The sequence below is a fragment of the Papio anubis genome, chromosome 7 (genome assembly GCF_008728515.1).
Source record: "Papio anubis isolate 15944 chromosome 7, Panubis1.0, whole genome shotgun sequence".
Classification (NCBI taxonomy): Eukaryota; Metazoa; Chordata; class Mammalia; order Primates; family Cercopithecidae; genus Papio; species Papio anubis.
Genome location: NC_044982.1, coordinates 18670885 through 18697860, shown reverse-complemented (window position 1 = coordinate 18697860; position 26976 = coordinate 18670885). Strand labels below are relative to the sequence as shown.

The window sequence follows — 26976 nt, the reverse complement described above, 5'->3', positions numbered from 1 at the left end:
AAAACAGCAGTGTTTGTCTAACAATTTCACAAGGCTTTGGGTTTTGTTTTTGTTTTACTTTTTAAGACACAATACTTTCCATTAATGTAATTCCAGAGAAGAGGTTAGAAAATGTCCCTTGTCTTCCACAGTGAGAGATGCTGCTTTTAGTGTGGTCAATAGAAGCCTGGAAAGGAGGAATATTTCAGAAGAACACATAAGCGAATGCCTAGCACAGGCCCTGAATAAATGCCTGCCGGATCAGACTCTGAGTCTCATACAAGGCCAAGCTGAGGAACAATTTGCAGGTCGATTCAAGTGCAGTCCTGTTTCCTGATGGGCCCCAGAGAGACAGGACACCTTAGGTAGGTTTATCAACTGGGGAGTGAAGAGCTATTCCAACAATAAAACTAGATTGATGGAGTCTCCTTCTAATTCGTTACTAAAATTCCAAAGTTCTTCCACAAACATGACTTTGTTCATGTGTAGTTTTGAGGTCTCCCTTTTTTATCATCAGAGAGATAGTCAAATAAAAAATTTTTGAAATCTTCTAGTGCATTTTACATAGGGGATCTGCCCAGTCTTACTGCTGCTTCTCTTTGACATGTCACCATGCTTACTGCTTCTCTTTGACGGCCACTCATCTTCCACTTAAGATTCTGTTTCTTAAAAAGCTTCAAATTAGCCGGGCACGGTGGCTCACACCTGTAATCCCAGCACTTTGGGAGGCCAAAGCGAGTGGACCACTCCAGCCCAGGACATGGTGGGCAACATGGTGAAACCGGTGTCTACAAAAAATGCAAAAATTAGCTGGGCATGGTGGCACATGCCTGTAGTCTCAGCTATTCAGGAAGCTGAGGTGGGAGGATCACTTTAGCCCTGGAAGTCAAGGTTGCAGTGAGTCAAGGTCACACCACTGCACTCCAGTCTGGGTGACAGAATGAAACTCTGTCTCGAAAATAAATAAATAAATAAATAAACCTCCAAATAAATAGAATGTAACATAATCTCTGTAGGTGATTAAGCGCATCTCAATTTCAGCGTACCCATTCTTCATCCTTTTTGCCTGTAGCCACATTATTTGATGATTCACCTTACATCCTCCCCATAACTTGTGTTGGCCGAGAACCTGGGATTCCAGTTGCTAAGAGAAGGATGTGGAAAAACGGAGGGTGTGGCTTGAGACGCTCTGTGGTGATTCCACCTCTGGATAGGGATCAAAGCTGAACACCTTTGAACACAGGGACCAGACATTTATATGTGTTCAGAAAGGTCCCAAAATTCAGGAGCAAGTATTTCCTGGGTCCCTCTGAGGTGAGGAGCAGAAGCCTTAATAAGCCTTAATAAGTGGGTTTGGAGGCCAGGAAAGCTTGGTTTCCAGCACTTGCTTTGGCGCTTAGCACTACAGGTTTCTTTCTTTCTTTCTTTTCTGAGATGAAGTCTCGCTCTGTTGCCCAGGCTGGAGTGCAGTGGCGTGATCTCTGCTCACTGAAACCTCCGCCTCCCAGGTTCAAGCAATTCTCCTGCCTCAGCCTCCCAAGTAGCTGGGATTACAGGTGCCTGCCACCACACCTGGCTAATTTTTTTTTTAAGTAGAGACGGGGTTTTGCCATGTTGGCCAGGCTGGTCTTGAACTCCTGACCTCAGGTGATCCACCCACCTCAGCCTCCCAAAATGCTGGGATTACAGACATGAGCTACCATGCCCAGCCCAGACAAGGTTTCTTAAGCAAACTGGAGCCTCAGTTTCCTCACTTGTAAAATAGGGATAACTAATTCCACATGCCTCGAACACATAACTAGAAGTAATATAAACAAGTCACTGAGCACAGTGGCCACCACATAGTAGGCACTCTGTAAACGCTGGCTTCTAAATATGAGAAAAAGAAAGTAGGTTGGCTATAGAGTTGAGATAGTTTGAAACAATGACTATAGGTCTAGATATCAAAAAGAAAATAAATAATTTATTTCCCATATAGACACAGCTTTATCATAAGAAATTTAACACATGCACTTCCAGTTTTAACAGAGAGGAGAAAAATGACTATTTAGACTACATGCCCATGGATTCAGCTCTGCTTAGCTTAGCCCCAGCCATGATGACTCAGAAAGGCCAGAGCACCTCAGGGGGCTTTCTGCACAAGGAGCAGGGAGAAAGATGCATATGTTCTCCCAGGCAGAGGACAGAGGGATCTTGGAGATCCCTGTTAATGCTGGCAGCCAAGGCTCAGTTCTTCACAATTTTCTTTCTTGGCACCCACCTCTCTACTTTAACTGATGCTCCTTCACTCCACAGGGGATTGCTAAAGAGCCCTAGCAACTCAGTACCATGTAACACTAAAAGACTTCCAGCAAGAGAGCTAAGAACGTTAACGACCATGTATACTTGAGCCTCTGCTGATTACCGGGAAGACACGCCTGCCCACCTATTTCTGACATCATAACCAAAATAATCATCTGGCAAAGGACCTCCCAAGAGGGAAGTTTCCTGCACACTCTCAAATGCTGGATGGTTGATTGTGCAGAAATTTGTTTGATATATTTATGGCACCTACTTGTGTGATGCCTTCAAAGAATGCAATGAGCAAATGCCACAGACTTCCTCAAAAATGCACGATGGACCCAGTAAATAATTTTATACTTCTTTGACATGGTATTGGCTTCCCAGAGGCTTACAGTATATGAAAGGCAGGCCACCTGAATTTGAAACAGTATCCTATTGACATAGTTTGAGTTATTGCTTAAAAATAGTTTTAGCCATGTCCTATCCCCCCAATGCAAGTCAAATAAAAGAAATGGATATGGAGGAACTACACACCTGGATTTTGGCAAGTGCTTGAGGATTGATGGAGACAAATACGCATTTCTTCCTTGTGAGACAGAGAAGCAGCACTGCAGAAGGGAACTGCTCTTCCAGAAGTCTGACCTTCCATCTTGTAAGAACGGTCCCATTGCTCTAAAGGTTTAATGGCATCCAGTTCGTTTGGGGTGAATTTAACACACTGTATTAGCCAGTACGTAAAGGCTCTCCTTTGATATAGGTGATGGTTATGCAATGGATGAGTAACATCACTTCAGAGCACACATCAAGTTTTTCCATTGGAACCACCTGCACCAATAGTCAACATAAAATTCTGAAGGGGAAGCACCAGGCCGAGGCATAGATGTGCTTCCTCTTGACATCTTGTACCAATATGCTACGACCAATTGAGGAAGCCGTACCTCATCTTCAAATGACTGAGCTTTCTACTGCAGCTCTTAAAAAACAGTATTTGTAATTGTAACCAGATTGTCCCCCACCAAACACACCATAGAATCTGGTAATAAAGGTAATGTTCTTCTATAAAACAACGGTTTCATAAAATGATCAGAGCCTGGCCCAGTGTCCTAAACACTTACCTACCCCTTAAAGTGTTGAATTAGATTAAAGTGCTGTGGGGACGTAACTGATGTAATGTTTCAAAATCATAAATGCAGGAGGAGGGGTTTTAAAGCTGGATCATGGAGAGAATGGAATAACGCAATAAAAGCTGGCTCAAACGCTGAGTCTGTGATACTTGATTTATTGTTTTAATATAATGCTGTAAAGGCCATGCTTGAATATACAGGAGTATTTTATTTATCTAATAGTCGTGATCCTAACAATGGGTGTTTAACAATGGCTTTAGACTGAGATGGTGGCACACACAAATGAAACTGGTTTCAGGATGCTCCCCAAGAAAGGTAACACAGCAGGAGGCAGGAGAGATTGAGAGGCTGTGTTTCAGGGGTACCTGAGAGGCCCTCTGAAAATATAATTCCTCACCTCTCCAGCATAGCTCCGCAGCCTTAAGAACTGCCCCAGCCCTACAAAGCTCAGCAAATTGGACATAAGATGAAGGCCTTGGAGAAAAATCACAGCCCACAGGACTGAACTGAACTGACGATTCTGGGTCCTCTCTGAAGCTACCTCCACCAGTGGGGGAAAGAAGGTCACAGGAAGGGAGGAAGAGATCAGCATCTATGGGTGCCCTGTCTCCATGAAGACCCAGATCTCCACTCCTGAAATATGCCAGAGACAATGCTATGAACCACAAAGCTGAAGTTCAACTTCATTCTGGGGATATTTTCAACTTGTTCTATATTGAGAAATTAGGAATTGGGCTTGATACATTGAGTGACATCCTTCTTTTTTACAAAAATCAAAGTCTACCATCCACGAGCTATTTCCACCATCAGCCTGACCAATGGTGGGGTCCTTCACTGCTTCTTTAGCAGCATAACACAGTGGCTAGGAGAAGTTCTGGGTCCAAACCCACTTCTATTCCCTACAAGCCTTGTGACCTCATGCTGATTAGTGTCAACTCTCTAAGCCTTAGCTTCTTCATCCTTACAATGAGGTTAAGAATAGTACCCACTTCATAGAGGATTAAATAAAATACTATATATAAGTGGCAATGTTGGAACAAGAGTGACTCAGGATTTATAACCAAAATTCAATGCTTCACTTTAAAATCGATTCAGTGGGAGAAATTTTTACTTTGCACTTGGTAGAAGTCCTGTCTGGCTGTATGGCTGTATGGCTCACAACTTAAGGGCCTCAGATAATAAAAAGTCCTCCAGTCACACCTCAAATGCAGCCTCAACTCAGAAATGTAAAGGACCAGTTCCAGCAAATAATCACATATGACTTGACTTCAAATCTTCTCCCTTCCCCAAGCCAGGATCCATTCCATAGGGAATCTGATTTTTCTAGAAGATCCTCTTGGGCAGAGCCCTTTCAAAATGACCCCAGACACAACATTCCAGCCACAATACACACTTCTAACTCAACGTTAATACACTCTGACCTGTTTCCCCACTTCCTCCTCCCTCACTACTCTCCTTCCCACTCTTCCTTTTCAGGCCCAATCTTAATGTGCCCTCAAAATGCCAGCACACAGCACCCTCCAAGTAGTGTCACTGATGTCCCTCATTGGAGGAGAGGAGGGGAAGGAATTTGGCAGTGGCTCTTCACAAAGAAATCCTTTTCACAAATCCATTCTTTCTATTATTTTATATCCTCTTTGTGGCTTTTCATGCCTTGTAACCCCTGTTCCTTTGAAAATCTTCCATTTGTTCTGGGATCTCCTTTAGGATTTCATATCTACAGTATTCTGGTACTGCTGTTGAAATTTTCAGTTTACCTCCTATCACATGTGCACAGAGTAATTAGCACATGTCTGGCATACAGTAAGCTTCTAATAAATCCCAGAGTTATAAATATTATTAAAATAATATTAGTAAATCCATGAGTACTTAGTTTAAAAAGACTATTTTTAAATAGTATTAATAAATCCAGAGTAATAATGCCAATACTAACTGACAGTACATAGAAAGCATAATAATGTCAGGCCAGGCACGGTGGCTCACGCCTGTAATCCCAACACTTTGGGAGGCCAAGGCAGGCGGATCACGAGGTCAGGAGATCAAGACCATCCTGGCTAACACGGTGAAACCCTGTCTCTACTAAAAATGCAAAACATTAGCCGGGCGTGGAGGTGGGCGCCTGTAGTCCCAGCTACTTGGGAGGCTGAAGCAGGAGAATGGCGTGAACCTGGGAGGCGGAGCTTGCAGTGCGCCTGGGCGACAGAGCGAGACTCTGTCTCAAAAAAAAAAAAGAAAGCATAATAATGTCAAGTTTTAAACACTAATCAGGGCATGTCTTCTCCTTGCTTAAAGTCCTCCAATGGCTTCCCACTGCACTTAGAATGAAAATCTCCTCCCCTTCATTCTCACCCTGGCCCCTGCCCACTTCTCCTACCACTCACTTTTTCCTGTATTTCCTTTAACATCATTGGGCTTTTTATACTGTTATTTCTCCAACACCTCAAGCTCTTTCCCATCTCCGCGTCTTTGCCCTCCCTGCTCCCACTCGCTTAAACACTCCTCCCTGATCTCTGCTCTCACTTAGATCCCAGCCCAGAGAGGTCCAACCTGACCACCCAACTGGAATATATTTTGATGCCTCACCCCAATCCCAGGTACACACAACCTCATTCTTATGAAACATTCTCTTCATAGCATGTATCACAATCTGAAACACTTTCTCAATTTTTCTGTTTGCTAATGTTATGGACTGAATGGTTATGTCTCCTTCAAATTCATATGTTGAAGCCCTAACCACCAGTATGATGGTATTCTGAGGTACAGCCTTTGGGAGGTAATTAAGGTTCTATGAGCTCATGATGGTGGGGCCCTTATAATGGGATTAGTGTCCTTATAAAGAGTAGAGGAAGAAAGGTGAGAGCTTTCTCTCTCTCCACCTGCCATGTGAGACCATAGCAAGCAGGTAGCTGTCTACAATCTACAAGCCTGAAAAAGAGACCTCACCAGGAGCTAAATCTGCTGGTGCCTTGATGGAATTCCCAGGCTCCAGAATTTTGAGAAATAAATGTCTGGTTTTTAAGCCACCCAGTCTTTGGTATTTTATTATAACAGCCTGAGCTGGCGTAAGCAGATCATTATCTGTCTCTTTTTCTCCCTCAAACAATGAGTGCATCTCTATAATATCTATCTGAAGAAAAGCTCCTTCTCAAGTATGTAGTAATCTCCGAAGCATATTAGATATGATAAGATGATAATTATAACTATTAACATATACTGAGTACTTACATGAGAGGCATAATGATCCCATTTAACACAGCCCTACCAAGAAAATATTATTATGCCCATTTTCTCCTGAGAAAACTAAGGCACAAAAAAGGTTAAGTAAACTAGGCCAAGGTCATATAGTCAGTAAGTTGTGGCATCAGAATTTGAACACAGACTGTCTTGCCTCAGAACCTGGACTCATAACCACCAGGTAGCCTACCATCTTGTATTTCCAACACTCTCTGAGCAGAGCAGAGGTTCTGCCAGTGGAAAGCCCACTGTCTCTAATTACCCAGGCATAATCACCTCTTACCACTCTACCCTCTCCCTGCCTTTACAAATTTGCTGCAAAGCTACAGATTTAAGACTGAATTTTTACATAAATGCACAGAGTAGTCATAAATCTATAAATTTAAGACTCTAAATTTTTACCATTCAAATTCCTTTTAGCTTAATCATCATTTTATGATGTTTCTCTGAAATATCTCTATCAACATCTGCTTGGCACTGGCTTAAATGCTAGACTACAAAATCTGCTAATTGCTTACTTGTGGAATCATTCACACATGTGTTGCTCACCCATGGGATATGACTTCTGTACCAAGTCGACATGAACTTCTCTTGCTTTCTTTGTCCTTTCTTTCCTCTTCTTATATTTTTCTTTTTCTTTTCTTTTTTTTTTTTTTTTTTTTTTTTAAGAAACATGAAGGGGAGACAGGGGCAGAACTGCAGGAGGTGGGCTCCAAAACATTTATTTCTGAGCTTTATAAAAATAATAATAAATAGCACTTATTAAGGACTTCTTGAAGAGATACAGTATAGTGTAGTGGTTAAAACTATGTGCTCTGGAGACAGACATACTTTGAACACTCACTTGAGACCTTGAGCTTGTTACTTCTCCTCTCAGTGCCTCGGCTTCCTCATCTGCAAAATAAAGATACATTCATACTAGAATATTTGAATATTAAATGAGTATAAATATATACACATATATACTGTTTAGAACAGTGCTGGCATAAAAATATTATATAAATGTGATGGCTCTGCCAGGTTGGGGCAAGAGATTGCAAAAAAGGGGATGCCAGAAGAGGGGGTGTCAAAATAATTGTACTGAGAGAGGGGTTCAATTAACCTCTGGACTAGTACAAAGTGTATGAAACATAATCCTAAGAAAATGCATTTATAGCCAGGCATGGTGTAGTCCCAGCTACTCAGGAGGCTGAGGCAGGAGAATTGCTTGAACCTGGGAGGCAGGGGTTGCAGTGAGCCGAGATTGCACAACTGCACTCCAGCCTAGGTGACACAGTGAGACGCTGTGAAAAAAAAATGCATTTATAGATAAAAATATTTGCCTAGTTGAAATGAAACATCACAGTGCAGGTCACAGAGAAAGGGAAGTACAGCATTTTCATTTTGAGGTGGTACAATATTCCTATTGTCTTCCATTTACAATCATGGATTCTAAGTGTCCATAGGTTATTGCTATTAAGCATATAGCTGATACAGGAATTACGCTCTACCACGGCTGACACAAGGTCCCAGCCTTTGCTTGAACAACCGGGCTATGTGGTAGGGTGAATAATGGGCCCTGCTAAAGTTCATGTCCTAATCTCCAGAACCTGTGAATGCTGCTCATATGGCAAAAGGCACTTTGTAAATGCAATTAAATTAAGAATTTTAGAGACAGAGAATAGCCTGGATTACACATGTGAGCCTAAATGGAATTACAAGTGTATTAGTCTGTTTCACGCTGATATAAGGACATACCCGAGACTGGGTAATTTATAAAGGAAAGAAGTTTAATTAACTCACAGTTCCACAGGGCTGGGGAGGACTCAGGAAACAATCATGATGGAAAGGGAAGCAAACATATCCTTCTTCACATGGTGGCAAGAGAGAGAAATGAGTGCCCAGTGAAAGAGGAAGCTCCTTATAAAACCATCAGATCGCATGAGAACTCACTATCATGAGAACAGGATGGGGGAAACCATCTCAATGATTCAATTATCTCCACCTAGTCCCTCCCATGACACGTGGAGATTATGGGAACTACAGTTCAAGATGAGATTTGGGTGGGGACACAGCCAAAGCATATAGACAAGTGTTCTCACAACAGGGAGGGAGAGGGAGATTTAACTACAGAAATAAGAGACATGATGATGGAAGCAACAAGCTGGTGTGATGAGAGAATGGGGTCACAAGCCAAGGAGTGCAGGCTCCAGAAGTTAGCAAGGGCAAGGAAACTAGAGCCTCCAGAAGGAATGATCCCTATCGACGTCTTGAATTTAGTACAGTGAGACCAATTTTAAACTTCTAGCCTCCAGGACTTCAGGAGAATAAATCTGCACCTAATCACTAAGTTTGTGGTAATGCATTACTGCAGCAAGAGGAAATTCATACACACCAAAACTCCGTTGTGATTACTGTTGACACAGTGGTCCTCCAACTTTGCACCTTAGAAATGCTTATGCCTCAAAACCTAGATATTCAATAGCTAAATTTGAATCATGAATAAAGTTATTGTAGGAAAAAAATATAGTAGCTATCAGTTTTTGAGAACATATTACCACTATGCTTTTCCATGTATTGTTTCATTAAATTTAATCCTCACAACAATTCTCTTATGATAGTTGAGCAGACAGGTTTAAAGAGGCTGAATAATTTGCCCAAAGTCATAAAGCTAACTAAGTAGCCAAACGGGGGTTCAGTCCCAATTTGAGTCCAAAAATAATGGCACTGAATTTAACATATAAAAATATATAAAATTTGAGTTTTCTCCCAGTGGTTTTTCTTATATTTGGAAGGGTCTACTATCATTTGTTTGCCAGCATAGGCTAGTAGCCATAGAAATGAATGAGAAAGAACAAACAATATTATCAGAAAAATTCAAAATTGTCAATGCCTACGATCAAACCCCTTCTTTAAAAACACTCAGGATTTGGATTTGTAATTCTGATGTTACATTGTTTTGTAGAACATACCATTTAGTTATATTCATATTTCTAAGGGTAGTAAACTTGAAAGAATTAAATATAGAGTGTCTTTTGAGGTTGCCTCTTATATATGTGTCTGTTATTATCAGATGCCAGGCCATGATAAGCATTTAATTTTCACAACTATCCTGTGATACTGGTAATTTTTATTTTTGCATTTTACAAATAAAAAAATTAAGGCTTAAAATGTTTTAAATAATTTGCTTAAGGTCACCCAGTTTATGAACATCAGAGACAGGGCTGGAACTAACGGCAGCCCGATTTCAAAAACTATGCTTTTCTGCACCCCACTGAAAGGAGGATGCCCAAACTTTAACCCCCGACCCCCACCAAAGCATCATGCAGAATATTCCATTCCATCCATGCACAACCTTTATGACCCCTTTTGAAGTAACATAACCTATTTTATGGAGAGCATGGAGAAAGGCTCTCCATAAAGAGGCAAAAGGAGAGAACCATTTGATTAAATTTTGTGGTGTTGTGCAAAGAACACGGTATCTTCTAGATATGAGATACCCTGGGATAAAATGTTGTCCAATTGTATTGAACCCAAGTGTGTTTACATGTGACCTCAACTCCCTTCCTTGGATCTGTCCTCTGGGGTCACAGAGAACAAGTGTACTCTTCTTTCATCCAACAGGCCTTTTATGTCTTCCCAAGTTTATGTTTGTTTCTGAGCTAAACATATTCCTGTTCTTCAGTTGCCCTTGATGTGACAAGGTTTGTTTTAGGATATGCCAAAATCAGAGATGTCTCCCCAACTGATTTTAGTTGTGTCATCTCGGCAAGACGAAAGCCTCAGGACATGGAGAGAGTGAGAAGGAGACAGGTCAGAGATCTTGTTTTTGGCTTTATTTTTCCTTTAGTTATACTATTCAAGATAGTGCAATGTAATATTTAGCTCTCCCAGCCCCTGCTTCCAGCCCTTGGCCAAAGGATTGAAGGGGAGTCATGGCCTCCTAAACTGACACTGATCACTTACACATAGGGGATGACACAGAGGGGTGTCACACCCCACAGCCAATTTAGTGGGCATGACCAGGAAACAGATTCAATGTAAGGAAGAGTACCTTTTATTTCCTCCGCTGGGGCAGAAACGTTTCTACGTCATTTAAGTCATTAACATTTATGTCTAGTGTTCCGAATGCTAAGTATGTGGGAGTTATTTATATCCTAATGCTCAAGGTCATGGCCGAGGTCTGATTGCAAAAATTCAAAAAATTGCAACTTCAGGCATAAAGGGTTAAGGGGCAGATCTTCACAAATTCCACAGAAGCCAGCAAGCACAGTACCCAGGCAAACAAGTGCTACTTAGCATGGGACTGCCATAACCTTCCTGCAGGAAAAGGCACACAAACCTCATCATGAGTCCCCTAAGCACACAGACAATGGTCATACTCAGTTAAACAATCTGTTCCCATGAAAAAAGAAAGATCATTCATTTTTATTGAGCCTCAGTAGGGCCTTCAGGCCTCCCAAAGGAATCTGATCTATGACCCACTGTAGCCATTTCTGTCTTCACCATCTTGGTTCTCCTCTAGTTAATTCCACTTAGAATGGCCTGATCACAAAAGCAATAAAGTCAATATATTTATTATAAAACAATAAATGACTAATGGCACACCCTTTCCTAGGAAAGATAGCACAAGAGAAAGTCATCCCCCTCAAACAAAGTCCCGTAAAACATATTTGTACTAAAAGAAAAGGGAGAAAAGGCCATTCTATGGCTCTGTATTTTACCGCAAAATAGCCTAGTTAAACACATCTGGGCCTAGGATGAAGAGTAACACTCTTCAAGTCAGTCACAAGGGTCTTGACGAGAAATTCAGGACTTCTGAGAATATGCCTTGGGTTCCTGGTGGATTTTGGTGCACTTACCCCTTCCGACCACATGAAGGCGCTCTGTGCTCCGGTGGAGCAAGTAGAGTCAAGAAAGCAGGGTTCAGAGTGAGCCTCTGCTTATTTTCAGTCTGGGATTTGGCACAAACTCTTTACCCTTCTGAGCTTTGATGACCTCATCTGTGGAAGGATTATTATTATTCCTCAGGATAATAGTTACCTCCTGGGGCTGTTGTGAGAATAATGAGGTAACCACTAGGACGCACAGCATAACTTGTGAAACAGGACCAAGGAGCTGCTTCCGCTCTCTCTCCCCCACGGGCCCTTCCAGTTCATTCCACAGGGCTGGCTTTGTCTTGTCCCTGGATCCGATTAGAGCAAGTTTTATAACTCTTCTGGATACTTTCAAGTAATCAAAGAAGGCTTGATTCGGAAATTCCTATCTTCTATCCAATGGAATAAATAAAACTTTTCGTTTTTCCGTTCTCACTCACAACCTCTCCATGTTCACCGCTGGCCCAAGCAGGCTGGCTGCCTGCCCAGGAGAAAGTGGTGTTTGACCTCTCTTTCTCCACCTTGCACATTCGTCCTTTCTCCTCAAACTTGTTAATCGTGGCTTCTTACCCTTCAGGATCAGAAAGTACGGAGACGAGAGAAGAAAAGCGGTCTCCGCTCAGGATGATGAGGCATGCGCCCTCAGGTTCTCTCCCTGGCTTCTTGAGTCTCTGAGACGTGCTCCCTCGCCCCGTCGCTGGGCCTTTTTTTTTTTTCCTGTAGTTTCACTGACTTGGGCAAATATTTCTCTTCTGCCTGATACTTTGGGATCCTTCTTCACCTCTGTAAACCTGGAACCCCGCCCCCTCCAAGGAGGCTGCCATCTTGCTCAGGATCTAAGATGTCCAGCACTGGCTCAGACATGGCCTCCATCTTCTCCATGGGACCCACTTGCTTTGCCTGGAGAAACGCTGGGAGTGTAGCCCATCCCAAGGCAGCAACATCTCTTCTTCACGCCATTCTCTTAGCAACCACACAGCCTCTTTCACTCTGGATTTCTGGAGCTGAGTCAAGGGCTGGTCTGTGGAGCCCACCACACAGCCAGACACACATGCTAGGTTCTCTGGGTAGTTTCCTCACACCCCTCAACATGGACCTGAGGTGAAAGAACTCACCCTTCAACTTACTGGAGAGATTTGCCATACAAGTCCCACCCTTTTGTCCATCTTTCTAACCCATTAGAGGCTGGAGGTCAGTGCTCGCGTGTGGGGCAATATCCAGTTTGGGCTCAGCTCTTTTTGCAAGTCTCATTTGTGGTTGTGCACCTCACTTTGGACTGTAGGCTCTGTTAACTTGAGTGCACAGCTGAAACTGTGAAATTATAAAATAATAAATGACTAATGCCCTTTCCTAGGAAAGATAGCACAACAGAAAGACATCTCCCTCACACAAAGTCCCCTAAACATACTTTAGGGAACTGGAAGAGCTTCGCGTTAATATCTCTTTACCATAATAGTAGCCATGATAATAGTGGCAGCGAGTGTTTGTCATTGAGACGCATCGGGCACTGTACTGAGTGGTTTATGGGCATTTTCTTATTGAATCCTCACTGCAATCCTGTGAGGAAACTCTGATGTTTGCATTTAACACAGGAGGAAACTGAGGCTCAGGGAAGGTCTTGACTAGGCTTCGGTCACAGACTTCACAAGGGGCAATAGTAGGATTAGAAAGTAGGTCAGTCTGATTCTAGGGCCAGTGTCAGAATCTCTGTCCACACGCCAGAATGCTTGTGCAACCATCAAATCAGTCATTTATTTGATAGGCTATGAAAAAGCCTTTTGTAAAACTATAAAGTATTCTTCAATTATTTATATTGTTATTGTAGTTATAAAAAAAACAATGATTTTTATTATTCCATTCTATTGATATGGCTTTAGGCTGCTTATATAAGATACATTAAACACGCTAAAAAGATTTAAATTGAGGCTGGGGATGGGGAGGTGACAGAGTAAGTGTTACAGTAGTCATTAAAATGTTTTAAACATTAAGGTACCTAAAAATGGAATATTTAACTGTATTAAGATCACCAAATTAAATTGGCTGTTTTCCCAAGCGTGATCCCTAGTAATTGCTGCTTGATTGAATAGGGAACCAAACGGACAGAATTGTAGACAACGCAATGATGTTCAAGCCCTCCCGCTACCCGCCACCACCCTCATTAGGTACAAGTAGCTTTACCAATTGCTCAGAAAACAGAACATCCATGTTTTGCTTTAGAGTCATACAAACATCAGGAATTTTTGCATACGTTTCCCCACCACTTACAAGGATTTAAAAAGAAACTTTTCCATAAGAACATAACATGGATGAAACCAGTCATATTATTAACAAGTAACATGTAATGAAATGTTACTCTGTGCCAGACACTGGGTTGAGTACTCCACAAGAATGACTTATTTTATTTTATTTATTTACTGTTTTGAGATGGAGTCTCACTCCGTTGCCCAGGCTGGAGTGCAGTGGCACGATCTCAGCTCACTGCAACCTCCGCCTCCCAGGTTCAAGCAATTCACTTGTCTCAACCTCCTGAGTAGCTGGGACTACAGTTGCCTGCCACCATGCCCAGCTAATTTTTGTATTTTTAGTAGAGACAGGGTTTCACCTTGTTGGTCAGGCTGGTCTGAAACTCCTGACCTCAGGTGATCCACCCACCTTGGCCTCCCAAAGTGCTGGGATTACAAGTGTGAGCCACCACGCCCGGCCTATAATAACTTATTTTAACAACTTTTTTTTTTTTTTTTTGAGACAGAGTCTGACTCTGTCGCCCAGATTGGAGTGCAGTGGCACTATCTGGGCTCACTGCAGACTTCATCTCCCAGGTTCAAGCAATTTGCCTGTCTCAGCCTTCCCAATAGCTGGGACTATAGGCACATGCCACCATGCCTGGCTAATTTTTGTATCTTCAGGAGAGACAGGGTTTCACCATGTTGACCAGGCTAGTCTCGAACTCCTGACCTCAAGTGATCCGCCTTCCTAGGCCTCCCAAAATGCTGGGATTACAGGCACAAGCCACTGCACCCGGCCTCTCAACAACACTTTGAAATAACAACACTAAGTTTTCTGATTTACAGAGGGGGCTTAGAACAGTCACTGTGGTAGGAAGAATAATTCCCCCCAAAGATGTCCAAGTCCTAATCCCTGGAACCTATAAATATGTCTCTTACATGGCAAAAAGACTTTGCAGATGTGATTATATTTAGCCTCTTGACATGGGAATATTATACTGTATTATACAGGTAGGCCCAATGTTAATCATAAGGATCCTTAAAAGATAGAAGAGGGAGGACGAGAGACAAAAGATGGAAGAAGGTCAGAGTCAAATTCAGAGAGAGACTTGAAGGCATTACACTGCTGGCTCTGAAGATAGAGAAAGGGACCATGAGCCAAGAAATGCAGGTGGCCTCAAAAAACTGGAAAAGGCAAGGAAACAAGATTCTCCGTTAGAACCTCCATAAGGAATACATCTCTTCTGACACCTTGATTTCAGCCCAGTAGAACACCTAGAACTATAAGACACTAAATTTCTTGATGTTTTAAGTCACTATATGTGTATAATTTGTTACAGTTGCAATAGGAAACTAACAGTCACTTTGCATTAGTAAATGGTGGAGGTTGGATTTGAACACTGGTGTGTCTGACTCCAAATTGCATCCCGTGTTTACCAGAGTTTTGGGTTGAATTGTGCCACCATTAAGTATTGACCCCTTAATCCCCAATATCTGTAAATGTGATCTTATTTGGAAATAGAGTCTTCACAGATTATCAAGATAAGATGAGGTACATCCTAATCCAACGTGATTGGTGCCATTATAAAAGGGGGAAATTTGGACACAGACTGGCACAACGAGAAGACACTGTGATGAGACACAGGGAGAAGGTGGCCATCTACAGCCAGGGAATGCCTGAGGCTCCCAGAAAGTTAGGAAAGATGTCTGATTATATCCTCAGCCTTCAGAGGGAGCACGGCCCCGCCAACTCCTTGATTTCAAATTTCTGGCCTCCAGAACAGACACAATAAAATTCAGTTGTTTTAAGTTACCCAGTTGGTGGTGGTTTGTTGCAAAAGCCCTAGCAAACTAATATACCCATCCGGTGAAGTAGCCTTATAGCTGCTTGAGTCTACAATATTGGATGGACACTCTCCACATCTAACGTTAAGATGTCTTAGTTCGTTTTGCTACTGTAACAAAATACCTGAGACTGAGTAATTTATAAGTAATAGAAATGTATTTCTCACAGTCCTCGAGGCTGGGAAGTCCAAGATCAAGAAGTTGCAAATTTAGTGTCTGTTGAGGGCCTGGTCTCTGCCTCCAAGATGGCACCTTGAACACTGTGTCCTCACATGGCAAACAGATGGAAGGGCAAAAAGGGCCTGTGCTACTTCCCTCCAGCCCTTTTATAAGGCACCAAATCATTCATGAGGGATTTGATTTAATCACATCCCAAAAGCTTAATACCACCACAATGGGTGTTAATTTTCAATATGAGTTTAGAAAGAGATGCCATCATTCAAACCATAACAGGAGGCTTTTAGTAATAAATTAAAAATTATATTCTCTTACATCCATGTGAGTTTTTATTTTATAGAACACTTTTCCCAAATATTAACTTATCTTATTCATACCACAATCAGGTAAACAAGCCAAGGATCATCTCTCTAGAGTGGTCCTGTGGTATGGTAGTCCTGTGATATATATATAGTGGTTTCACACACCAGTCTTAGACTGTCTAGGTCCAAATTCTGCCCCCATCAGTGACTCAGGAAAGTTACCAACCTTCTACATTCTTCAGTTTCTTCATCTGTGTAATAAGAGTAATAATAATAATAGTACCTACCTCATAATTTAATCTACCTAATAATTGAGAGAGTTACATTAGATAGCATTGGCTAGGTATGGTGGTTCATGCCTGTAATCCCAGCACTTCAGGAGGCCGAGGCGGGCGGATCACGAGGTCAGAAGTTCGAGACCAGCCTGACCAACATGGTGAAACCCCGTCTCTACTAAAAATACAAAAATTCGCCAGGCGTAGTGAAGCACACCTGTAATCCCAGCTACTTGGGAGGCTGAGGCAGGAGAATCACTTGAACCGAGGAGGCGGAGATTGCAGTGAGCCAAGATCGAGCCAACGCACTCCAGCCTGGGTGACAGAGCGAGACTCTGTCCCAAAAAAAAGAAACAAAAATTGGTAGCACGTGTGAAGTGCTTAGCCTCATCTATTGTATGCCTGCAGAAGACCCTATTTTATAGATAGAAAAACTGAAGTTCAGAGAAGTTAAGTGATTTGCCCAAGGACATACGACTACTAAGCACAACCAGGACTAAAACCCAAGTCTTCTAAATCCCAGGACAGCACTCTTCACTATAATATCTTGTCTCTCCCTTTCCTTTCATGATCATGATTCTTTCGTGTTCTGGGTTTAAATCAAACTGAACCTTTTTGTCCTTTAAGCAATCATAAATGTAATTCCTCTTGCCATGCCCACCCCAGTCATTCAGTAAAGATTACAGTTTCTATAAACCACAAAGTCTTCTTGTCCAAATTCTTTTATGAGAACTTTTATCCCAAGAAGTAACTCATCTTACTGCCTAACAGCAAAGCAGTTCTGTCAAGATAATGCTTTCCCTAAATAAAACACTAAGGACATTTAAAGATAGAAGACACAGCAGCCCCCACCAGCAGCCACCAAACTGCTGACTCCCCCAAGTCTACTGTGTTTTGTTCCTGGGTTATCTTTGCTTAGTGAGACAGACCCTAATAGCTTACACTGTTTGCAACTAAATAAACTGAGTGCCCTGTAGATTGCAAAGCTGCCTTGGGACCTCACTTCCGCCTCATTATATTTGTTGCATTTATCCAACCATCTCGGAAAGTGGTTCTCCTTAAAATTATGAGATGCAGAACAAAAAACCCATCAGGATTTAATGACCATATTTCAGTGTCTTATTCCTTAAAGGAACTTGGCTTTTTCAGCATTTTTGCAATCATTCGAACTAGGAGGAGATTGAAAAGGCAGAGCAAGTTTTGTTTTTTTAAAAAAACGACCACAAACCATCCATCAATGTTAAAATATTGATAGGGAGAATGGAGAAGGGATGGGGAGCGATGAGTGAGGAGGTTTGGAGAATATTAAAAAAGACAATCTCTCAGTCTAATAAAATACAATTAACTGAATTTCATGAAGGCTTCTATAAAAAATACACAAAGAATCAATATTAGGCATAAAACCCAAAAGTGGGTTGTTATCTCTAAACCAGAAAAAGCATTTCATTAGTCTGAAGGATTTTATACTCCCATTGGGAAAATTGCTTTTTCTTCACACCCCTCTTTTGCTCACTACAGAAACTCAGTTGAAAAGGCAATAATCAAAGTCACTTAGCAAATGTCAAAAGGTGCTGCGTCTTTCTAAATATATTTGCTTCTTGGTGGAAAATTCAGGCCCTAGAAACCCTGGCACCTTTCCTCCACGTTGGCTCACACTTTTCCATCATTGTGCTGTGTTTACTCTTTACGGTTTTTTGTTGTTCTTTGTCTATTTCTGTTGTTGTTGGAAACAGAAAGCCCATTTTATAAGGTTGTGGACAACAGCTATTCCCTTTAACATTTCAGTGTTCTTTCACAGTCACTGCACCAGTGAGAGCACCCGTTGTCCAGGTTATAAACAAGCATCACACTCCAAACCCACTCATGGCAGCAAGAAAGGCCTTTTCCAGGCAAATAGCATGAGGCATAGTCTTCTCACATTTTATCCTTGGACACACCTGTTGCTTAATTTACACTCTGTGCACTAACAATGGTGGTTTCGATTATGATCTTGCCAACCACAGATTGACAAGGCATGCCCCCTCCTTCCTCAACTCGCTAAAACACAAGTTGAGAAGATACTCGGTGTACAAAGGCTCCGGGAGCAGAATTTGAAGATCAAGCACAAACAGTCCAAGCAGGAGCTTATAGAAGCATCTGAAAACCTCGAGTCATAAATGACTGAACTGGAAACAGCATGATACGAGACTACTGTCTGGGTACCAAATCAGGCTTCTAGTAAACAGTAGCCACAGTAAAATGGCAATTTACTGGACCTCTGATGTGCACTTGATATATGCTTTACCACTCTACCTCTGGATTCTCTTTTTACTGACTAGCTATGTAAGCTGGGGCAGATTGCCTCTTTTTTGAAAATAGGGTTGTGAAATTCACATGTGATATATCTGAACATGCTTTATTAACCAAGTACTTTAAAAAGGAAAGAATTACCTTGCCAAATCTAGGAGGGTAACTTGTGCTGCTGGTTGACCAGTCTGTGTGTATATTCAGTTATCTAACTAATAAATTAACCAGATTGACTGTCTACAATTTCTAATTTACTCTGTCTTGGCTATGTGGATGTGTCCTAAACATGACAGATGGTGACAACAGTAGACAGCTGCGGTGGGGACCTGGTTCCCCTGTGAACATGGCTGGCTTCAGTCTTCTTTGAATAATCCTTAAACTTGGAAAGTCAACACTTCCTTTCCAGTCCAAACTTTTTGGCTGTTTGTAGATCACCCAGCTATTTTCAAAAGAATTTTCCATAATCAATAGGATAGATATCTCAACTTAAAAGGAGTGGTGAAGAAAGAATTTACTTTTTTCTAAGGTGTGCACTTCATATATGAGTCATGATATATTCCACTAGAGTGCAACCTCCGTGAAAGTCTTGTTCTGCCTTCCCAACAACTCACACATGACCTGCACTCTGTAAAAACGTAATTATGTAACATATTGCACCCATGAAATATCAAAAATTGGGAGTTGTCATTAATATTAAATTATAGAAGAAGAAACTGCCCACTGCCTATAACTGAGTGAAAATCATGATAGAAGAAGAATTAGTAGGAACACAGCTGTGTGGCTGATGATTTAGACTAGAGCCATTTAATAAGTAAACATTCCCTGCCCTTTGAAGAATGTAGTTTTAGTTTAGCCAGGCAAAAGCTGAGATAGGCCAAGAAAAGGTTATGGTAGGCAACAAAGGACTTTTAGCTATATGTCAAACCTGTTTAAATCACATACGATTTAAGTAGTGACAGTAAGAATTATAGTAAGAATGACAGTATGATACTGTACACAATAGTATTCGGAATTCTATATTAGTTTTATATACAGCTATATAGAGAGAGATATATATTCTATAGTTTAGAATTCTTTAATAATAGATTTGTATCCATAAAATCTTTTGAGTTCCAATCTCCATTCAGTATAATAAATCCTCTTTTCTGTGCCAGAGAATGCCGGATACTTTAACCGTAGTCATGCTGCCATCTAGTGGACATCTCTTAGACCTGAGGGTCTTCTGTCTTCTGGAAATTGTCAGGAAAGAATTCGAAGTTTGAAGGTTCATGTCTGACATTTATTTTTCTGTAAGAGACTAATTTTTTGAATACCTCTATAGATTTATCTTAGCTTAGATCAGAGTATTTTTCACGCTATCCCTCCCGTCTTAGTAGAAAGATATTTTCAAATGTGTCAGTCACACTCAGTGAGCTGGAAGAGAATTTGTTTTTCTGCTTTTGTCTAAAAATGAGAAGAGTGTGACAAGAGAAAATGTGTCCCCCTGGAAAGAAGTGCCATCAGACGAGCAACAACCTGCCTCCTTTTTTTAGATCCATGGTGTTTATCTTTGAGGGACGAGGCCTCAAACAAACACACTGACAGGTCACTTACTTTTATTTTTTTCTTTTTGTTGTTTTCCTGAGACAATTATGAACACTGCTATGTGACAAACACACTCCTATTTGGACAGGGACATTTTACTTTACTCCTTCACCAGCAATTGCGACAGAGGAAATGAAGGACAAAGCAAAGAATCTGGCTTCTTTCTCAGCTGTGAAGCCTGAATGAGTCATTTCTTCTCTCTGACCTCGGTTTCTCCCTCTGCTCAATGAATAGTGGCATTAGGCAATCCTTAAAGCACCTCCTTGCCCAAAAGCACATTAAGATATATTGCATGTGAGCTAATCACCCTATGAACAAAGCAAGTACTGTGCCTGGATTGCAAACAAAATACAATTGCAAGATTTCCCTCATTTTACCCTCCTCTGTTGGTATCAGGTCCTCAGTGCTATCTGAAAAGTCTTGGAGAGAAGGGTTGCCTCTGTCTACTCAGTGGGGAGCTGACACATGGGATTCATAATTCTGAGCCCTTCATTTACTGGAGGGCATGGATCTTAATTTTGGGGTGCACATTGGAATCACCTAGAGAGCTTTTACAATACTGACATTTGGGATCCACCCAGATTTAATTGGTAGGAGGTGCTTCTGGGACTTTGAAGTAGCCTGAAAGCTCTCCAAGTGACTGCAATTTGCAGTAAAGCTTGAGGCCCACTGGTCTAGAGAAAATAAAACCCAGAGGCATTGGATAGTGAAATAAACCTTTCCAGGGAAGAGCAGGAGAGCAAGGCAGCTGCACCACGTTGCTCATCCTCATATGACCCACTTCTGGCTTCCTTTAACCCTTTTGCTCCCACTGGTAAATTTCAAACACTGTTACTTGGTTTCTTAATCTATCTGCATGTGCTCCAATAATTCTTTTTTTTTTTTTCTTTTTGCTAAAGGAGGAAAAATAGAAACTAAAGGGAATATTAAATTCTCCTTGCTAAAGGCTTTTTAAGTGCCATATATATTTTAAAGAGAAAAGGGAATTTAGAGATCATCTATTCCAAGTCCTTGATTTGACAGGCAAACACATAAACCAGGAAAGATCAATAGCTGGATATAGGCTATGATGTGCTCTGTATAACCAGGACTCCTTGCTACCACTTCTATGTACATCATATCATTAACTCTTCACTATAGTCTTACAAGATGGTCATTTTACAACCATGTGGAGATTTTGTGAGATTAAGCCAACATTGGTAACTTGAAACCTGAACCTGAACCTAGGCCCTTCCAGCTCCTCTGTACATGCAAAGTCCTGCTCCCACAGGTCATGGATGGCCAGGTGAGACCAGAAGACTACAAGCTTACAAAATAGCTATCATTTTTTGAGAACGTACTAGATACCAGACTTGAGCTAAGCACTTTGTATGCATTATCTCATTTAACCCAAACAATAATACTCATAGGATTAATTAACCTATCTACTTTTACACACAGGCAATCTGCAGCCCAGAGAAGTAATTTACCCAAGATCAGAGAGCTAACAAGAAACAGAGCCGAGGGCCTGTTCAGCCTTCAAAGCCCATGGAGGAATTTTCCCTTATATTACATGACTCATTTCTAACACGGCCAAGCCCGTAAGGAATATCAGTAACACAAAAGTTTGGTAAAGTTTTCTTCCTTGTTTTGCAGTGCAGGCATGCCCGAATACTTCATCTGGGTAATTTATATTAGTGGAAAGTGCTTAAAACCAGATTACACTTTTCACTTTGCCTATCTCTAAAATGCATTTAATAGGCCACAGGTAAACTGTGATACTTATTAAAATGTACTTTTAGTGCATTCTAAATAGCTGTGATAGCTTCACTGTGAATTTTAAATTTGCACTGCATTTCTTTTTACTCTGGAAATACAATTTATATGATTCCTCCCTAATATATTTCTTACCTGATTTGTATTTCATGGCTCAGTCTCTGCAGCTGATACATACTAATGATGATATATACTATAGTGGACTAGGGAAAGGATAGTGTCGATCCCCTCCAAAGAGAATGTGGGGTGTGATAAGATTAATTCACTTCTACAGAGCCTTTTAAGACTCAGGAAAACACTGTACTAGTGTTTTGTTGTTTGGCATTTCAGAAACTTACATGAAAATAGAGTATGTTGTATACAACTAGTGTCCTAGTACTTCTATGTAAACCAAGTTGCTTTATTAAATTACACTTTCAATGCCCTAAATGATAATCCTATTGAAAGGGTTAGATATCCCAAGCCATTGCATAAAATCACACACTTACCTCTTAACATTTTGTCTGCTAAAATGAGATTAAAGTGTCTCTGATAAAGGAAGAGATGAAAAGTTGCCATAAAATGGCAACTGGAGAGGAATAAAGGCAAAGGAACAATCTGGATTATTTGCTTTGTTGAGAGTGGAGGACAGCTATGGTTGGATATAAATCTATTAGCCTCAGGCATGTGTGTTTTACCAAGAGTTAATGGAGCTTGCAGAATGTGTAACCGGCATCACCACGCCCTTTATGATCTAGATAAGATTGGCTCTAACTCCCATTTCATCTCAACCCCCCACCACAAGATATCTGTGTATTCATGCCTTTCTGCCACCTCTGATTTAGAATCCTGCTTCTGTGAAATTCACTCTATTTCTGTATTATCTCCTCATCCATTCCCTGTTCTGCATGGCAGCGACCCTCCTAAGGAGCAGCTCAGGTCTCTCCATCTACACAAACCATTCTCTGTCTCTCTGTTTCTGTCTCTGTCTCTGTGTGTCTCCCTCTCTCACACGCACATATACATATCCACCACATGTACACACACATGCTTAAATTCACACACACCCATGCACACATATGGGCACACATACACATGCACATCACTTACAGAAGCTGTGCATTTGGGTGAGCAATGTACTTGACTGAGAATTTCAGAAAACTGCAAGAGGTAGAAGAGTGACATGACTAAAATGCAGCCCCTTCAAACTGACCATTTATCATCTCCGGGCACATTCCTGAGCCCTCCTTTCCACTAACAGGAGCACTTCACTGGCCTCTGTCCACCACACTAGCTCCTCTCTCTTTTCTCCTTGTTCCTAAGCCTCAATATCTAATGCACAACAATTTTGAAATTCCTTTGGTTGTCTTAACTCCTGCAACCCCTCAGTGCTCCCTATCACATCCCCAAATGACTTGTCAAGATACTTTCCTAAAATAGTTTCCATCTTGAGAATAATTCTGGTAGCAGATGTGAAAATAATACATTATTCTACCACCTACAAAACTCTTTCTTCCCTACCTACTTTTTTGCGACTAGATATCTAGTAGCCAGGACAATCAACAAATGCTATACTCTGATTTGATAAAGCTCAGTAACAAAAATAATCATTAAATAATTCAAAAAACAATCCATCTTTATGAGCATCTCCCTAATCTAAATACTTTGCTGGCCTGAGCTGTGTTGAACACACACAGGGCATACCTGTATATTGTTTGGTTTGGAACCCAAACCATCTAGAGGCCCCATCAATTCTGTGGCTCTCAGCTGTACTCAGGGACAGCCGATGATCCACCAACCACAAGATTTGAAGCCTAGAAGACAGACAGAGGTTCAATAATCCAAGAAGACTGTTGACAGGAGGTGCCAAGAGCATGAGTCCGTGTCAAAACAGGGGCCTGCCGAAGACTGTCCTTGGCGGGAACTGGAGAAAGCCATGCCAAGTGGTGGGGACTGCAAGATAATTCAGCAGAAGTGGCATGGAGGGAACGGCTGGAGTGTCACTTTCAAACCTTCATCTCTCACACCAATACCCAAATTGAATAGGGCAGGAAAAAAATAGAACAAAGGCATCAGCAGATGCAAACCCAAAGAGTTAAATGTCATCTTTGCTGTTGCAAAAAGAGAAGAGAGGAAGGAGGGGATGGATTTCCTGGATCCATAATATTAAACATGGGGCCAATTCTGGGTCAAAAACACTCAAGGTGATGCACAAAAAAAGCCTGCTGCCTCCGTCACCAGCATCTTCTGCTTTGGTCTTTCCTTGCTTTCCTTGACCAGGTCATTCTCTCTCGCCTCTGCCCACTCTCCTGTCACCCCACATTTGCCCATAAAGACACACACTCACACACTCATGGAAGACCAGTCCTGTAACTTTTACCTCCATATGAAAGCCAGGAGGCTTCCTACACCTCTCAGGTGTAGTTGTGCTTTTACCCTGTGAGAGGAAAAATGCCATATTGGCAGAGACTTCAAGATTTCATCCCTCCTGCCCAGGGAATAGGGTAAAGGGGTGTGCGGGTTTATGATGTGCCCACGTTTTTCTCAGTAAATGTTCCTGTTCATTCTGAAAATCATTCTGTGACTCTGACGGCTTCCTTTTTCAGTACAAAGGGAGAAGCTTAGCCAAGGATTATGAGCAATTTGGGAGGTATCATTTCCCTGCCAAGTTGCCAAGTCACGAAGGAAATTCAACTTGTCTAGTGACAAGGCGTTTGCAAAGAGTGATGGCTTGGGAGATCTCTAAAAGCAGTGGCTGGAAACTGCAGAGGGAAATGAAATGCACATTCCTGGAGGAAATCTTCAGAGCTCTCCTGCTGCTCTAGCATCCACTCATAGAAAGCCTGGTGCAAGGTCTGAGAAGTAGACATTCTCAGCCCTCATCCTGGTCACCTCATGGGCAGCATTAGATGCCCCAAGAAGCTCTTCCCCTCGATTCCTTCTCCCTTGTCTCTCTCCTACCATCTGTCTCCTCTCCCTGACCTCTAAACACCAGAACATCCCAGGGCTCAATCCTTGGGGCTCTCTTCTACATCAAATCTCATTCATACTTCCAAGAACCATCCATAGGCTGATAGCACTCAAATTTGTAACACCAAACAGACCCCTCACCTTAATCTCAAATTAGGATATCCAACTGCCTACTCAGCATATTATTTGGATGTCTGATAGGCATCTTAGACTTCACATGTCCCAAACAGAACCCTTGGTCTCTGCCCAAAGCATGCTCCTCCTTGCTCTTGTTCATCTCAGTAGATGGAAAAGCCATTTTTCCAACTGCTCAGGCTAAAATCTTAGAGTCATCCTTGAACTTAGCTCTTTCTCATATACCTTATATCTGGACCATCAGCAAAGCCTGCTGGTTCTACCATCTAAATTGTGTCTAGAATCCAACCACTTTTTACCACCTCATTCATCACTACCATTTCGGTACCAACCACCATGTCTTGGCAACTGGATCATTGCAGTCACCTCCCAGCTGGCCTCCAAGTGTCCATACCTTCTGCAGTGTGCTGCACACAATAGCCACATCTTCTGTGAGTCAAATCAAGCCATTTCCCTGTTCAAACCTTCCAAGGATTTCTTATCTTACTCAGCATAAATTGCTATACGATCTGGCCCTTGCCATTTATCATTTTCTTTTTTTTTTTTTTTAATTCTTAGCACTTAGTCATACCTGCCATATTATATATCTGTTGTATAGTCCAGAACAGGAGTCAGCACACTGCAGCCCCTAGGCTCACCACCTGTGTTATAAACAAAATTCTATTGGAAGGCATGCATGCCCCTTCACAAAGACTGTCTCCCTGGCCAAACTTCAGTTTCTTCTGAGCCCACTTCTCAACCAGGGCTTGATCTTAGCCTGCCTTCCTGCCCTCAGCCCCCAGAGCCCAGTTTTAGTAAGAATCCTGCTAAGTCAGTTTACCAAAAATCCTCCCATCCTTGATACCTGATCAAATTCCTCACCCTTCACCCTCTATATCTAAGTCCTAAGAATTCTGTTGTTAGGTTCGTTTGGCAAGAATCCTTCTTCCCCTGATATCTAATCAAGTTTCTCTTAGCAATTTTCCATCCCCTAACCCCCTCATTGTGCTATGTTTGGAACTGAGCAATTCTATACTGAAGTCCCTCTTACTTACTACAGTAGCTTGAATAAAATCTGTCTTGCCATTTTTAACAAGCATGCCTTGCAAGATTTTTCTCTTGCACCACTCATTGCAGATTGTCTCTGGCTACATTAGGGCTATAATGGCAGAGTTGAGTAGTTGCAACACATTGTATGGCCAGTAAAGTCTAAAATATTTACTGTCCGGTATTTACAGAAAAAGTTGGCCAATTGATCTCTGTTCTCAAATGTAAATTCCTTGAAAACAGGGGCTTCGAAAATGTTCAATAAATGTTTGTTAAACAATAAATGAATATGAGATAAAAGTACAAAACAGTGACTGGATTTCTTACAGAAGTGTTAGAATTTGACATCCAAGTGAATGTCTTGCAAAAGACAAGGATTGTAATAATAATAAGGTAATAGGATGGTTTTCGTTGAAAATGGATTAAACACTTTTGATGCTGCAAATGATTTCTGCCTTCGAAGGGAGGAGGTTTGAATTTATTTGCAGGGAAGACCATATTTTGGTTTAGGAAAACTACCCCACATAAGCAGTTTCCACATGTTACCACTGGGGAAGAGCTGTGTGGAGGAACTGGAATGCTGACGTTCCAGACTGTTTCAGTAAATAATGCACATCGGGGGTTTCTTTCAGCAGAGCGATGGGCTCTAAGTTAAGGAAAGGAAAAAAATAAGAACAAAACCACCCACAAACTCTCGCTTCTCTCTGAGTGCTAAGGGAAATGTGTTCTGAGCCTAAGGAAGGAAGGTGCCTGGGGTCTTCCCAGTGCTGGAGGAGGAGCTGTCCTTCACTTGTGGTGTCTCATCTAGAGGTAGTCAGGGAAGTGGACCTAAGAGAGACTGTATGAGATAGTCCTAAGCTTGGGAGTTTGTATATAGTGACTAGTGGAGGCTTTAAGTTGTTCTCTGTGGTTTTGGGGTCTGTAAAGTGCTACCAGGAATT

General features: G+C 41.6%; 2 long non-coding RNA genes across 2 annotated transcripts in view; one reads left to right on the top strand and one right to left on the bottom strand.

The window, feature by feature from the left end:
* Positions 1-26976, top strand: part of LOC110743818 — a 102924-nt gene that overhangs the window by 67381 nt on the left and 8567 nt on the right. The gene's annotated exons all lie outside the window — the stretch shown is intronic.
* Positions 7263-26976, bottom strand: part of LOC108586943 — a 45100-nt gene continuing 25386 nt past the window's right edge. The window contains exon 2 of the long non-coding RNA XR_002523462.2: positions 7263-7514. This is a non-coding gene — a long non-coding RNA (uncharacterized LOC108586943). The remainder of the gene's footprint in view (positions 7515-26976) is intronic.